Here is a 14,027-nt window from a genome sequence, read left to right as displayed (position 1 = left end):
CAAAAATATCCTTCGCAGCCAAATCACCTGGTCATTGGCATGTCCAAATATCAGCTTCCTAACTCAAAAGGTGCCTGAGTTAATGGTCAGAAGAGAAAGGAAATTTGATTAATTAAATAAGTACTTAATTAATCGCTAATAATTAAATAACTCCTCAATTTATTGATTAATCAAAAAAATATATATATATATCGTTTTTGACAAAGGACTTGCTCACTATTGTGCTGAAATTTCAGCTTCCTAGCTCAAAGGATGGCTGAGATATCGTCCGGACAACCAAGAAACAAGAAAACAAGAAAGAAAACAAACAAGTACACATACATTCAAAGTGCACTGCCCCCATGCCAAATAATGAAATATCCTACAGTGCGGCATTACCGGGGCGCCTCTGGCGCCCGGCAATACCGCAGTGCAGCTCATTGAGGCTGCATTGGGAGGGAGAGGTGTACACTCATTGATTGATTAATTGTATAATTAAAATCAATAAAAGATTATCACAAAATATTTTCATAATCAATTGGCTAATCGCATAACTAAACCACTAGTGCTTCATCCGAAGATGTATCTTTTAGAAATTTAATTAAATAAGTCATTTATAAAAAATTAAATAATTAATTGATTACTCAATAAATAATTAATCGATTAATCAATAAATAATTAATAGATGAAATGATTAATCAATAAATCAAAAATATCCTTGATAGCCACATCACTTGGTCACTCATGTCCAAATATTAGCTTCCCAGCTCAAAAGGTGCCTGAGATATTGGCCAAATGAGAAAGAAAATAAATAAATGATTAATAATGAAAATAAATAAATAATAATCATAAAAAAATTAAATTATTAATCAATTTGGTCAGAGAACACATAAACTACCACTATTTCATCAGAATCTGTAACTTTAAAAAAAAAAATTTTTTTGTCATTAATCGAATAATTAAATAATTAATCGATTAATTGATTAATTAATAAATCAAAAATATCCTTTGCAGCCAAATCACCTGGTCATTGGCATGTCCAAATATCAGCTTCCTAACTCAAAAGGTGCCTGAGTTAATAATGGTCAGAAGAGAAATGAAATTTAATTAATTAAATAAGTACTTAATTAAACGCTAATAATTAAATAACTCCTCAATTAATTGATTATTCAAAAAACAAAAAATACCGTATTTGACAAAGGACTTGCTCACTACTGTGCCGAAATTTCAGCTTCCTAGCTCAAAGGATGGCTGAGATATCGTCCGGACAACCAAACAAACAAGAAACCAGAGTGAAAACTGAGTACTCTCTTTCAGCGTGCGTCACTGCCGAGCCCCCTTTGGTGCCCGGCAATGACGATTTGCAATGCCTGGAGATGGCATAGGAAAGGAGCGGTGTACAACAAGTACACATACATTCAAAGTACACCGCCCCATGCCAAATAATTAAATATGCTGCAGCGCGGCATTGCCGGGGCGCCTGAGGCGCCCGGCAATATCGCAGTGCAGCTCATTGAGGCTGCATTGGGAGGGAGAGGTGTACACTAATTGATTGATTAATTGTATAATTAAAATCAATAAAAGATTATCACAAAATATTTTCATAATCAATTGGCCAATCGCATAACTAAACCACTAGTGCTTCATCCGAAGATGTATCTTTTAGAAATTTAATTAAATAAGTCATTTATAAAAAATTAAATAATTAATTGATTACTCAATAAATAATTAATCGATTAATCAATAAATAATTAATAGATGAAATGATTAATCAATAAATCAAAAATATCCTTGATAGCCACATCACTTGGTCACTCATGTCCAAATATTAGCTTCCCAGCTCAAAAGGTGCCTGAGATATTGGCCAAATGAGAAAGAAAATAAATAAATGATTAATAATGAAAATAAATAAATAATAATCATAAAAAAATTAAATTATTAATCAATTTGGTCAGAGAACACATAAACTACCACTATTTCATCAGAATCTGTAACTTAAAAAAAAAAAAAATGTCATTAATGGAATAATTAAATAATTAATCGATTAATTGATTAATTGATTAATTAATAAATCAAAAATATCCTTTGCAGCCAAATCACCTGGTCATTGGCATGTCCAAATATCAGCTTCCTAACTCAAAAGGTGCCTGAGTTAATAATGGTCAGAAAAGAAATGAAATTTAATTAATTAAATAAGTACCTAATTAAACGCTAATAATTAAATAACTCCTCAATTAATTGATTATTCAAAAAACAAAAAATACCGTATTTGACAAAGGACTTGCTCACTACTGTGCCGAAATTTCAGCTTCCTAGCTCAAAGGATGGCTGAGATATCGCCCGGACAACCAAGAAAGAAAACAAACAAGAAACCAGAGTGAAAACTGAGTACTCTCTTTCAGCGTGCGTCACTGCCGAGCCCCCTTTGGTGCCCGGCAATGACGATTTGCAATGCCTGGAGATGGCATAGGAAAGGAGCGGTGTACAACAAGTACACATACATTCAAAGTACACCGCCCCCATGCCAAATAATTAAATATGCTACAGCGCGGCATTGCCGGGGCGCCTCCGGCGCCCGGCAATACCGCAGTGCAGCTCATAGAGACTGTATTGGGAGGGAGAGGTGCACAATGCACTTTGGCGGCCGTTGATGCTGCACTGCGTGCATTGTGTACAAATGCACTTCTGAGGTAAATGTGCACAAATAATACTTCTGAGAGTGACATCGGCGGGCAACTAAAGTGCCCGCCGATGTCACCATGTGGCACCTTGAAACAGAATTGGGAGGGGCTGTTGTACAAAAAAGACCACAACGATTTGGTATTATATTTATTGAAATGACGTAAGTTGGCAAATTGTCCACATTTTCAATGCATAGCAAAATGACTCATATGTTCACCCATAGAGCATAATAAACAGGAGTGAAACAAGTACAGATAACAGGTAACAATGTAGCAAACACAGATAACAGGTAACAGCATACGCAATACCTCTTAGTAGGTATTGGAGGAACATACTGCTATTGGAGGAATCTACCAAACCTCTCTCTAGCATGTAAAATGGTCATAAATTCAAACAATTCCAGAACCATGGTGGTATCATCAAGAATCACAGACTGTGTTTCGAAACATTTTTGTTTTAGAGCAACTTCTCTCTGTCCATCATGTACAATATTGGTATAAACACATTCAGTTTCTTAATCCTCTTCAAACATTTACTTTCTACATAACTCACAACCCTTTACTTTCCACATAACAACAACTATATAACTGGTAGAAAATCATACTGATGTAGCTTTGTGGTCACCATGAAAAATAGTAAAGCAACGAAAAACAAATGTAAAGGGAAATGAAGAACCCAATAGGATATGGTCTTGTTGTCCTCCATTTATATATTATGTAACTGCTTTGAAAGCTTGTTGGTACAACCACATTCACTTTCTTACTCCTCTTCAAACATTGACTTTGTCTTTCCTTGCATTGTCTTGACTCCTTCACTGGTAGAAAATCGCACTGATATAGCTTTGTGGTCACTATAAAAATTAGTGAAGCAACTAGAAACAAATGTAAAGGGAAATTTCGAATCCAATAGGATATGGTCTAGTTGTCCTCCATTTATATGTGTCATGGCTTTCAAAGCTTGAACACACCCAGTACTTTCACAAATGTACTTCAAATGATCTTCCTTATGTGTAAGACCTGAGAGAGTATCCATATTGAAGTCACCCATTATAATCTTTGCATTTGAATTGCATTCAGTTGCTCCAATGAAGTTTGTAAGATCTGCGAGATCACTTCTTTCATATTTTGGGTGAAGGTAGAGGAACATAATTAAGGCTACATTTAACTTACATATGATTATTTGACCTTTTCCTGAAGCTAGTTTAAAGCCTGAGCATGAAAGCCAAACTAAATCTGTATTCTTTTTCTTGTAAATGACTAATCCCATTGATTTCGACGGAACATCGATTCTTTCAACTATTTCGAAATCTTCAAGTGCAATCATTGAATTGTCTACATCAGGTCCTAGTTTGGTCTCAGCTTTGCACAATAAATCAGAAAACCCTAAATTATTATCTTTTCTTAAACATTCAAGATGATCAGCATTTTGCAAACCGTTAATATTGATATATGAAACCTTGTAATCAGTTAACACCATATCATCCTTTGAGCACTCGAATGCCTTCTCATCCAAAAATTTGGGTGAACATTCATGAACAGCAGATGCTTCCAGTCGAGCTAATTCTTGTTTTACAGATGGATGACAATAAATATAACCTCTTTGAAAATTCTTCAGAAACACACCTTCTAAAGTTCTTGACCGACTGACAGCAACAAAGAAACAACCATGTTGTCTTGTAAAACTTTGACATTTTGTTGTGTAGTCGACCATAACTCTGTCTCTCGTGATTCCTTGTGCTGCATTGCAGGTAATGGCTATGCAAGTACTAATGGATATTGAGTCCGCCGAAAACTTACTCTCTCTGTTGATTTTTTCCATGTTGCAATCTCCTTCAATGGCTTTATCGGTACTGCATACCTGTCTAGGCTACACTTAGCGTTGCAGATACTTATTGTCATGACACCGGTATCATCATCAAACCTACACCAAACAATGCTATTTTTGGTATCCACATCAACTACATAACCAAATGTGCCATTAGTTAGCTTGTCAACTTTATTGATGTTGCTTGTAATTTTAATAGGTGCACCACTCTTTAGGTGAAGAAGATTTGGAAGACCCTTGAGTTGTGTTTCGTTAGCTTTGCTGAGATCAGGCATAACATAACTTTTCTTACTTGGAATATCTTTTGCTGGTAAAATATACGAATCTCCATGTGGCCTCTGAATCTGTTCATCATTAAAAGCATCCTTGACCTGATGTGTTTTTGCAATCAAAACTTGCTTCCTATCTTTGTACCAAGCATTTTCATTTCTTGTTGGACATTCCTTAACCCGAGATTTGAGGACCTCTATGTCTTCATATGTTACTTCGACCCTACCTATACGTGTCTGAAGTTCAGAGAAAGCAATGTCATCTTTAGATCTCATTTTCTGAGTTAGCATATACATTCTGATGTATCGTTTCCATGTATTCACAGCTGTAAAATTTGCACGTGCTCTGATTGTCGGTGTTTCAAATATTCGCTTGTCTAGAACAGGTGGTAGTTGTAATAAATCACCAGCTATTATTATGCTCAAACCTGCAAATGGTCCATCTTGTTTTCCAAGAATCTGTTCCAACCTTTGATTTATCTTGAAAAACAAATTACTTCCCACCATACTTATTTCATCAATAATTATTATCTTTACTTGCAAGAAGTCGTTTGCAAGCTTGGCCTCACTTGAAAAGTTCAGAAGTCGTTCAAAGTTTTCACCACCCATCATTTTCAACTTCCCATGGATTGTATCCCCTGATTTCAGGTGCTTGGCTGCAGCAGCTGTTGGTGACATGACCAATAGGAGCTCCTTGTTTAGATCTACACCTGATTTCATGTGTTTCACCCACAGTGCTTGAATGAGTGTATTGATCAGGTACGTTTTTCCAGTCCCAGGATCACCACTGATGTACAAGCTGAACTGTTGATCATCTGGCATCTCAATCAAGTCATCAAATATTTTACGTTGTTGCTGATTTAAAGAGGTGATGTTTTTGTTTAGCTTTCGTCTTTCTTCAATATTGACTGATTTTCGATCATAAATCCTTGATGCCTTTTTCATAAAATCAAGAATTTCCTCATTTGTTGTTGTTTCTTCTTCAACATATTTACTTGGTTCCTCTACTTCATCATCGTCAGTCATATCAAAATTCTCAAGCTCAACCAAGAGGTCCTTATTTGATTCAAATTCCTTCCGCTTATTATCAACCTCTTCGTGAACATCTCGGTATTTACTAACTATGCTGTTATAATCATGTATTTCAGCAACTTCATTTCGGAAGGGACAGAAAAGCATCATTAGTGCCTTCATGTAAGAACTCTCATCATCACTGCTAAGGAAGTATCTTATGATAGCCCTTCTCTTTCGCTTTCTGAGTGTCCCCATGTTGTTCATTAAGACAAGAATGCCAGCATGTGATTCACATTTTTCATCCTCAACATCAGAATTATCATCTTCCGGAATATTGTCCAAGTTATTGTCTTTCTTGTTACCCTGATTATAAATGTCATAGTCACTTGTGAACTCTGCCAAGGTCAATTTGTCAAGTGATGCTGGCCTGTTTTCATAATATTGCACGATATTTGGGTAGAATATGTCGTCATTGTCACCAAGATCTTCAATGTTTCCTTTTAGCAGGCCGTCTCTTTTAGCAGGTGGAGCAGTGTTTATAAACTTCTGTTTCCTTGAGAAGGCACACATTTTGTATCCAAAAAGACGGTATATGAGTTCCTGGAGTGACACTTCTCTTGTATCATCAAGTACCTTCCCCAGCTTCTTAAGTTTCACATCTTTTGAGTCTCCACTTCGAGATGATTGCTCCTCAATTGCTTGAAGCAACTTGCTTTGTCCAGTCTCGGCTTTCAGTATATACCCACAGCAATACTATGCAACACTGTAAGGATCACTAACAGCTTGAAAGTCCATATTTGCATTGTCTGCTTCTAATAGGCTTGGATTGAAGTTATTAATGAAAACATCTTGGCATGAGCGTTTGTAAAAAACTTGTAACTTTCTTTTGGTAACAGTCGACCTTAGAGCCTCTAGGTAGACCTCATATGGCATGCCTAACCTATCCAGGGTTTCAGGAAAACTCATGGCTAAGAACTTTGAGCGACATTCAGAACCATATGTTTGTCTCAAGATGTATTTCTTTATCTTGGTGGCATTGACTTTAGCTGTCTTTATATTTTCAACAGGTGTATCTTTGGAAAATGCCTCGAGCACTGTTGTCCTCATTATGGGATATTTGGGGAAACCAAAGCGACATACTGGTAAAAGGAGCTCCTCACCTTTCTCTTTTCCATCTAGTGCACCATGACCTTCTGTCTCTTTTATTGTTATTAATTTCCGACCTTTCTTCTCGCAGGTAAAAGTATGGTTATGTGTTTGGTATTTTGCTATTAGATTATTAATACCAGCGTTGTCTGATTTAGTTTCCTTAGTTGTCTTAATTATGCTGTCAATGAAGGTTAGGAAACTCTCTTTTGAGGACTCACTGTTCACATCAACAGCTGGTGGAGGATTACCTGTCTCATCAGCCAACCAGAGCACACAATGGGCATGCGCACTTCCTCTTTGCTGAAATTCAATTCTGTAAAAATAGTCAACTACCTTGTACTTTCCTAAGCTACTAGGTTTCTGTAATGCCTGCAAAAGTGTTCTAAACCTTGCATCGAAATGGTGGACAACATCTACTGGGTATTTCTTGAGAAGCATATACTTCTGTTTTTTGCTCAAGCCTTCAACTTCCTGGGTTGCCACGTGTTTATTCTTTTCCTTTTCTAATAATGCCTTCATTAGTTCTATCCAGTTGAGCTCATTTGCACTCTTTGTGTAAAAGATATGAGGAGACCCCAATTGACGAAGCATGGCAAAAAGCTTTTTCTTATTCTCTTGGAAATAGGGTGCTGTACCTCTCACATTTTTAAAAGCCTTAAAGCCCAAGTCTGTTCTTTCCATGTATGCCCTGTCCATGTCCTTGATAGATTGCTTTGTATATTTAGTTCTATCCATTTTGGTCTTTCTGAAGAATGTTACACACGATCTCTTTATTTCAAGGTGCTTCTTTGACATGATATAAGAAGCAAATATACAAATAATCATTAATGTATCGACGGTCTATTCCATTAAGTCTTTGTTTGATGTAATTGCTAAACATAACCCCTTTGTCTACATATGTTGATAAGTAGCCTCCAATACCATGAGGAAACAAATGAGGGAAAGCTTTTTCCTCAATGTTAACAACATCTTTCCAGTTTACAAATTTACCTTCTGCAGTCAGTGCCAATACAACTTTCTTCCAAGGTGTTGAATAATTATTTTCAGGTGTAGTTGTCTGCTCATGAGTCAGAATTAACTCTGCCACCAAGTCAGTAGCTCCATTTGCTCTATCAGTTTTAGTGTTGAATGTCTCTAACATTGTGTCCTCGTTAATTTCTGTAATAAAATCAGGAATATTGGCATCACTGCTTCTTTGTTACTGCTGGCTTCCTTGAGATGGGCTTCTTTCTGCAGCATCTGTGTTCTCTTCACCATTTTGAATAATACCTTCATCCTCATCAGTTTTACCTCCTGAGGTATCTTGGGCTTCTCTATTAGCAAGTGCTTGTGTGATAAAGTCATTCAACCTTCCTCCATCAAATACTTCTTCTTTAAAAAGAGGATTATGCAGTTAGAAGTAATTGAAATATTCTAGAACTTTGCTCTTCGATATCACCTCCTCTACGACACTGCCTTTGTAGTTTGGCTTTCGTTTCAGGGAGATTGGTATAAATTCCTGATTCCGGGGCAATATTTTCTCCATTGACTGCTTCACATCAGCTTCAACTGTTATCATTGGCCCCCGCACTTTGAAGTCTGGTGATCTTGGCAAGTGAGCAATTCTGATGAAGGGAATGATCAGTTTCAATAAGAAGGCCTCGCATTTGTAAAGTTTCATAGACTCATTTTCAAATTTGTTTGGCAGATTGGATATAATGAACTCAAAGGCTTTCTCATTGCAATTTGGAACTCCACCTTTTTTTATTGTATCCTTACATGCCTTGCATACATAATAATTGCCATCCATGGATACAGTCTGATCATTGATTGTCAGCTTACTTAGCTGTTCTCCATGGAAAGTTGTCTTTGCTCCCTCAAATATTATTTTAGTCATGCTGGACTTTGGGTGATATCGGCACTCTGACACACATATGTAATTCATTGAAGTGTTTTCAATAAGCTTTTCTTTGCAAAATTCAAAGCCTAATAACCTCTGATGTTGATTCCGATCTCTCTGTCTTTCAAGTCTTTTTCTCTTTTCTACCTCATTTTCTGCAGCTATCCGTTTTTGATCACGAGATTTTTGTTCTTCTAATCTTTGACTTTTCTCTACCTCAGTTTCTGCAGCTATCCGTTTTTGATCACGAGATTTTTGTTCTTCTAATCTTTGACTTTTCTCTACCTCAGTTTCTGCAGCTATCCGTTTTTGATCACGAGATTTTTGTTCTTCTAATCTGAGACTTTTCTCCACCTCAGTTTCTGCAGCTATCAGTTTTTTATTACGACATTTTTGTTTTTTTAATCTTGTTTCCATTTCCTCCACTGTTTCCTCACTTCTTGACTTCCTTTTCCGAGTAGCTTCCTTAGATTGTTTGTAATATTCCTTGTTCATTCCATACTTTTCTCGAAGGCTCAAATATTTTGAGGTATTTGGGGAAGATTGGCTATTCAAGTATTCTTGACTTAATTTACAATCACCTTTATCTTCAGAAGAGGTTAATCGGGATATTTTTGGTCTACCCCTTGTACCGCCTTTAAAACCAGAAATATGTATGTGATCAGCCATCTCTTTAGTTAAATCGGGAATGAAAGTTGTATGGAAAGTCTCTCCGTAAGTGAAGGAGCTCAAACAATGAAGCTCGTGCAACACCGGATGTCCGCACTTCATGTGGCAGCAGTTCAAACTTGCATTGAGAGAACGAATCAGCGCCAAACTCAGACCTGATCTTCACTTTCTTTTCAGAATCTAAAATATAAACGGTGAATAAAAACATTCCATTAACACCAAACTTTCAGGAACCATAAGTTCTCTGTACAAAACGAACATCACGGACCGGGTCTGCGTACAAAACAAACACCACGTACCGGGTCAGGTACCCTGATCCTGGAGTCAAATGACGATGTAATTCATTGTTCTGACTCTTAAGGAGAACTTCCTGGACTGAGCACGTTTCCTCAATCGCTCGTGGTGTGAATATCAGGTGGTTTGCTTTGTCATCTTCACCGAAGAGCTATCTCGTTCTGCTGCACCACACGGTACTGTGAGAATGCCAGTGACTAAGCTGAGTGTGGGGGGTGGGGGGGGTGTGGAGGAGTTGAGGAGAGAGTGAGGGGCGATTTGTAATCGCATCATTTGAACTTCTGAGGTGAATGTGTCGGCCTATCAAAAAAGGATTTCTGACGTGAATGTGTATAAAATCATTTCTGAGGTGAATGTGTCAGCCTATAAAAAAGCATTTCTGACGTGAATGTGTTTAAAATCATTTCTGAGGTGAATGTGTCGGCCTATAAAAAAGCATTTCTGACGTGAATGTGTATAAAAGCATTTCTGAGGTGAATGTGTAGGCCTATAACAAAAGCATTTCTGACGTGAATGTGTATAAAAGCATTTCTGAGGTGAATGTGTCGGCCTATAAAAAAGCATTTCTGACGTGAATGTGTATAAAAGCATTTCTGAGGTGAATGTGTCGGCCTATAAAAAAGCATTTCTGACGTGAATGTGTATAAAATCATTTCTGAGGTGAATGTGTAGGCCTATAACAAAAGCATTTCTGACGTGAATGTGTATAAAAGCATTTCTGAGGTGAATGTGTAGGCCTATAACAAAAGCATTTCTGACGTGAATGTGTATAAAAGCATTTCTGATGTGTCATCTTTACAGATCATTTCTTTACAGGTGTGCTTTGTCAACTGTTAAGGTGAAATAAATTTACCTAATTGAAGACAATTATTGCAGGAAACCCCTTTTCCGTAGTCGATGAGAAGCCTGCGTCTTGGCTGCAGTCTCACAATTTCCCACAATATCCTCGCGTGTTTCAGTCACGAGCTTCACCATGGCTACGACTGGGTGGTGTCATTAATGTCCTTTCCGGCGTCATGTGCATCAGCGTTTTGCCTCCCTCCGGGGCGGGTTGTAATCGATTTGCGTTTCCATGTTTAATGCCTGAGCCGAAGGCTGCGTTATCCAAAATATGGTGAATGAGAACGGCACTTGGTAGAACGACCCCCGCCAGGCTAAACAGTTTGTTTGTACGCACTGATAGACGAGATCTGGATTCGGACCTAAACCAAAATCGAATCGGCTTGTTCTGGTCACCGAACCAACTCATCCACCTCGTTTAGACATAACTCATCCATAATTTTTTTAATATCATGTTATATATCGCTTTTGGTCCGATCTCTCAATGGTGAAGAATTACTTCGGAAATTAAATAATACTTGTATCCGAATCAATATTCACATCTTCACCAAAATCGCATCGATTCTGTCTTGTCACACACCCAACCTGTCCATCAATTTTCTTCCAAATCCGTCCATAACTTTTTTGAGATATCGTGTTTATCGATATCTATCGATTTTAGCCCTACAACTCAATGGTGAAAAATCACTTTAAAATTATCTGATCCGTATCCGGATTCGAAACGTCATCAAAATTGAATCACTTCTTCCATGTCAGACATCCAACCTCTCCACCAAGTTTGTCTGAATCCGTCCACAACTTTTTTAAATGTCCTGCTATGTATCGTTTTTGGCCCTATCTCCCAATGGTGGAGAATCATTAAAAAAATTCGACCAGCCGGATCCGAATCCGGATCTTCACCAAATTCTAATCATTTCGTCCTTGTCACATATGCTACCTCTCCTCCAAATTTCGGCCGAATCCGTCCACACCTTTTTGAGATATCGTGTTCACAGACAAACAGACAGACATACATGGGCAAAAACACAACCTCCATCCACCTTCGGTGGCAGGGGTATATATGGCAGCCACATGGAGACGGAATTGGGAGGGAGAGGAGTACAATAATTGATTGATTAATTGTGAAATTAAAATATATAAATGATCATAAAATATTTTCTTAATCAATTGGCTAATAGCATACCTAAAGCACTAGTGCTTCATCCGAAGATGTATCTTTTAAAAATTTAATTAAATAAGTCATTTATAAAAAATTAAATAATTAATTGATTACTCAATAAATAATTAATCGATTAATCAATAAATAATTAATAGATGAAATGATTAATCAATAAATCAAAAATATCCTTGATAGCCACATCACTTGGTCACTCATGTCCAAATATTAGCTTCCCAGCTCAAAAGGTGCCTGAGATATTGGCCAAATGAGAAAGAAAATAAATAAATGATTAATAATGAAAATAAATAAATAATAATCATAAAAAAATTAAATTATTAATCAATTTGGTCAGAGAACACATAAACTACCACTATTTCATCAGAATCTGTAACTTAAAAAAAAAAAAATCTTTTGTCATTAATCGAATAATTAAATAATTAATCGATTAATTGATTAATTAATAAATCAAAAACATCCTTTGCAGCCAAATCACCTGGTCATTGGCATGTCCAAATATCAGCTTCCTAACTCAAAAGGTGCCTGAGTTAATGGTCAGAAGAGAAAGGAAATTTGATTAATTAAATAAGTACTTAATTAATCGATAATAAATAAATAACTCCTCAATTTATTGATTAATCAAAAAAAAAAATAACGTTTTTGACAAAGGACTTGCTCACTATTGTGCCGAAATTTCAGCTTCCTAGCTTAAAGGATGGCTGAGATATCGTCCGGACAAACAAACAAGAAAGCAAGAAAGCAAGAAAGCAAGAAAGAAAACAAGAAAACAAGAAACCAGAGTTAAAACTGAGTACTCTCTTTCAGCGTGCGTCACTGCCGAGCCCCCTTTGGTGCCCGGCAATGACGATTTGCAATGCCTGGAGATGGCATAGGAAAGGAGCGGTGTACAACAAGTAAAGATACATTCAAAGTACACCGCCCCCATGCCAAATCATTAAATATCCTACAGCGCGGCATTGCCGGGGCGCCTCCGGCGCCCGGCAATACCGCAGTGCACCTCATAGAGGCTGCATTGGGAGGGAGAGGTGTACGCTAATTGATTGATTAATTGTATAATTAAAATCAATAAAAGACTATCACAAATTATTTTCTTAATCAATTGGCTAATAGCATCACTAAACCACTCGTGCTTCATCCGAAGATGCATCTTTTAGAAATTTAATTAAATAAGTCATTAATAAAAAATTAAATAAGTAATTGATTCACCAATAAATAATTAATCGATTTAATGATTAATCAATAAATCAAAAATATCCTTGATAGCCACATCACTTGGTCACTGTCCTGTCCAAATATTAGCTTCCCAGCTCAAAAGGTGCCTGAGATATTGGCCAAATGAGAAAGAAAATAAATAAATGATTAATAATGAAAATAACGACATAATAATTATTCAAAAATTAAATTATCAATCAATTCGGTCACAGAGCACATAAACCACCACCATTTCATCAGAATCTGCACCTGTTTTTTTTTGTTTTTTTTTAGTACTTCATCGAATAATTAAATAATTAATCGATTAATTGATTAATTGATCAATCAATAAATCAAAAATATCCTTGATAGCGACATCACTTGGTCACTCATGTCCAAATATTAGCTTCTGAGCTCAAAAGGTGCCTGAGATATTGGCCAAATGAGAGAGAAGACAAATGAATGATTAATAATGAAAATAAAAAATAATCATAAAAAATTAAGTTATTAATCAATTCGGTCAGAGAACACAAAAACCACCACCATTTCATCAGAATCTGTAACTTAAAAAAAAAAAATTTTTTGTCATTAATCAAATAATTAAATAAATAATCGATTAATTGATTAATTGATTAATTAATAATCAAAAATAGCCTTTGCAGCCAAATCACCTGGTCATTGACCTGTCCAAATATCAGCTTCCTAACTCAAAAGGTGCCTGAGTTAATGGTCAGAAGACAAATGAAATTTAATTAATTAAATAAGTACTTAATTAATCGCTAATAATTAAATAACTCATCAATTAATTGATTAATCAAAAAACAAAAAATATCGTTTTTGACAAAGGACTTGCTCACTATTGTGCCGAAATTTCAGCTTCCTCGCTCAAAGGATGGCTGAGATATCGCCCGGACAAACAAACAAGAAAGAAAGAAAGCAAGAAAACAAACAACCAGAGTGAAAACTGAGTACTCTCTTTCAGCGTGCGTCACTGCCGAGCCCCCTTCGGTGCCCAGCAATGACGATTTGCAATGCCTGGAGATGGCATAGGAAAGGAGCG

Source organism: Myxine glutinosa, unplaced genomic scaffold (assembly GCF_964187855.1).
Source record: "Myxine glutinosa unplaced genomic scaffold, kmMyxGlut1.1 SCAFFOLD_664, whole genome shotgun sequence".
In the NCBI taxonomy this organism is placed as follows: Eukaryota; Metazoa; Chordata; class Myxini; order Myxiniformes; family Myxinidae; genus Myxine; species Myxine glutinosa.
This window is presented reverse-complemented; position numbering follows the sequence as displayed.